We start from the raw sequence: 3725 nt of genomic DNA on the forward strand, positions 1-3725 counted from the left end.
GTGCACAACACACCGATAAACAAGACTCTACTAGACACGGTCTGTAGACATTCCGAGGACAAACCGCTCTGATACCACTTTTGTCACGACCCAACCCCGTAGGCCGTGACTAGTGCCCGATCTGGGCACCCGAACCCATCTATTAAATATTATCTCAAATTCTATTAACTCATTCTAGTATATGGCGGAAGCCGACAAGACTTTATTTCAAATTTAGGTAATTTCCAGAAAATTTCGGCAGAGTTTCCTTTGTTTTACGGACTATCCAATATACCCTGCACGCAGAAAATACCAACAAAAGCCACACAGGGCTAACCAAGCAATATATAAACATATGCGGACCGGCCGCCTCGGCGTATAGGATCGCCCAAACAACATATGCGGACCGGCTGCCTCGGCGTATGGGATCGCCCAAACGACATGTACATACATCCATACAGAAAGACCCTAACCCACAAACATGTCCACAGACCTCTAAACAGACCGACAGAATCATATGACGGGACAGGGCCCCGCCGTACCCATGAACGAATATATACAAATGCACTAATAAATATATATACCAAAAGTATAAGCTCCGGAAAGAGAGGAGCACTCCGAATAGCAGAAAGGGTGTCCTAAACAGGTGGACCACCAGGCTGTGCGTCTGTACCTGCGGGCATGAAACGCAGCCCCCGGAGAAGGGGGTCAGTACGAAATATGTACTGAGTATGCAAAGCAGAAGGTACAGAAATAAATCTGAATAATAATCGAATCAGATATATAGAAAATAATACATATCAAAATGTTTATTTCCAAAGTATAAATTATGCATAGGGCACTGGAAAATGTGGTCGCCCGCCTGTCGATGGCGCCACAACACAGCATAACACCAGAAAGTTTCAAATCTCCGAATCCCCGTCACACATCACAACACAGCATAACGCCAAACACAGCATAACGCCAAACATAAGTGGAACCCGGCCCTCGAGCGAGGAGCACGGTGAACCATAAACACAGCATAACACCGGAATGTATCAAAAAGCGCACGACAACAGAACCGGCCCGGGAACCGGCGAACGATATCATAGTAGGCACGAGCGGAGTAGTGAGGAATCATATGCATAAAATCATTATTATAAATCCGAAGGATAAGTAAAATAGTCATATTCGAAATCGGAATAATAATTATCACTTTTTGATTCAAAGTTGTCGAATTTACATAAAGGGCGTCGCTGGACCCACGGACGAGTATAGACCCGAACTGAGCCCGCCTATGAAAAACATACCTATTATACATCAAGCAAACTCCTATAAAAATTATTGGAGCGATCCGAGCCTCTATGCGAAAAATATGGCATTCAGAGATTACAAAATTCCTTAAAGTGAACATTTTCTATGCGAATTTCGGAAAGCGATTACTTCAAATACATCATGGTTCATATTTCATAAAAACATACATAAGAGTGCCAAAGAATATATATATGGATCATAACATGCTCGGATCTCGAATTTGGAATTCCCTTAAAGCTCTAATCTAGCCTATGTGAAACTAAGGCATGCCAAAAGAAGGAAGGTTGCTTTACATACCTCAAACGCTCTCCAATATGATCCAACTCAAGCTAAGTCCAAACTATGATTCGGGCTGCCCACGATCTAAAAATAAGCCATAAAATGCCAAACATTAGCTAAAGACTCTTTGGGCATTAAATTCCAATTTCGCCCTTAATTCTACAGATATTTGGGCAGCATTTCCCCTGTAAATAGGCTACCCCGAGAATTTAACTCGGCCGTATCAATCAACAACAACAACAACAACCAACCTAACAACATCAATAATAAATTCGGAAGACAAAATAACATTAATAGCTCTCTTTTTCATCATTCGACAACTTTCCAAATATTCAATTCAACGGCTCACATTCAAGCCACCACATCGCTCACACATTTAATTATCCACCCGAGTCTTTACCACAATATTCTAGGACATTCTAAACAACCCACATAATATTTCCAACGACCCGAAAATTTTTCCACTGTTTGGCCGAAAACAGTCCCCTTTTCCATTCCTCATTTTCAAGTCATGTTTTGTACCACAATCCACAATATAACGATATGATTTTCATAAAATATACAATTTACGTCAAACGCACAACTAGCCTCAAAACAGCCCACAATTTCTCAACATCAATCTTGAGCCACTTAAACACTTATTTCCAACTAGAATTCGTTTCGACGATAACTAAAATACTAAGCGATAGTATTACGATCTTCGACACATTATAAAACTCACATTCGCCCGCGCCACACACATACACATGTTAATGATTCTTATAAATACAAATTTTATTCAATGCACAAAGTTCTCCAAATCAATCCGCAACGCTTACTATGTCAATTTGGGACATTAAATTCTCATTTCTAACCTACAAGTCATCACAATAACCATTACGACGCTAAGCGAGATTAATTCTTTCTTTGCTACAATTTGGAGGCTATAAACACGGCTACACTACACATATACATGTATCGATGATTTTTATTCTTTTCCCCACTCGATACCAATCTAACATAATATAGAATTAATTCATCAATTCCATTTGTCACACTCATATACACGGCTAGAACACCCATCACACAACCCACTTCCAATCATACTATATTTCATGATTTCCATCCCTATTAACATACCATAACATGAATAAATGTTCACAACACAAAAACAAGAGCAAAACATACCTTTCTTCTTCAATCCACCAAATAGTTAGGGTTTGCAAATGGGTACAACTAATGGTTGGATGACCCAAACAATACTTCCACGCTACTTAGGGGCTTCAATATAATGGGTTTGTATCAAGGAAATAATTTTGGAGTGGCTTGAATTTGATTTGGGTTTTCCTTTGTTCTTGGCCGTGAGGTGCTTGGTGATGGCCTTCAATTTTCTTGATATTTTACTAAGTGTTGAAAGTGACAAAGATGACTTAGAAGTCCTCTTTTTACCTCCACAAAATTCCTCCATGTGTCCTTGGGCCCACACATGTGTTGGACCAATTAAAATTGGCCACACAAGGTGTGGGACCATTTAATGGACCACATGGCTAAAAGGGCCAATTATTGCACAACATTTTTAATTCCAATTTTATGAATTGTGGTCCCAATGTTTCCTAAGTGTCTCATACCAATAAATTCATGCACAACTTATATCTCAAAATAAAATCGAAGGTTAAGAATCCCGACTTTGTATCCCGAAAGAAAAAAATTTTGTCCTTAGCTTATCATAAATAAATCCGGATTATTCCACTGTACAAAAATACGAGTTCTAACATGAAGGCAGCTAGAATTGCAAATCCACCAAAGCTACTTCGGATTATTGCAAAATCACCAACTCCACCAACAATATTATAATTGCAAAATTAATAATTGAAAGTTGAAACTATAATAAGACTTTGTGGCTAATTATTGCAAAGTAACTATAATTGAGAGATTGAGATTTGAGAGAAAGATGAAGAAGAGTGAATTGATGTGCATCAAAATGAAAATGAAAAAGGGTTTATATAGGGGTGGGGATGGGTTAAAGTGTTAAAAAAAAAAATTTGGGGGCCAAAAATTAAAAAAACTGACCGTTTGGCAACGGCCATTTTTGCAAATGGACCGTTGCCAACGGTCCATTAAGCCCAACGACTCTTTCGTTTTTTTTTTTTTTTTTTTAAATTTTTATCGGTTAAACCGGTTTAACCGATCCGGTT

At 38.8% G+C, this 3725-nt stretch overlaps 1 long non-coding RNA gene across 1 annotated transcript; it reads right to left on the bottom strand.

Moving 5' to 3' along the window:
* Nucleotides 1-315: 315 nt before the first annotated feature.
* On the bottom strand, nt 316-2820 carry LOC132612585 (uncharacterized). Its single transcript, XR_009571869.1, has 3 exons — nt 2719-2820; nt 1570-1635; nt 316-652 (listed from the first exon to the last, which is right to left on the bottom strand). It is a non-coding gene; the product is annotated as an uncharacterized LOC132612585 (long non-coding RNA).
* Nucleotides 2821-3725: the final 905 nt, after the last annotated feature.

Source organism: Lycium barbarum, chromosome 10, assembly GCF_019175385.1.
Source record: "Lycium barbarum isolate Lr01 chromosome 10, ASM1917538v2, whole genome shotgun sequence".
Classification (NCBI taxonomy): domain Eukaryota; kingdom Viridiplantae; phylum Streptophyta; class Magnoliopsida; order Solanales; family Solanaceae; genus Lycium; species Lycium barbarum.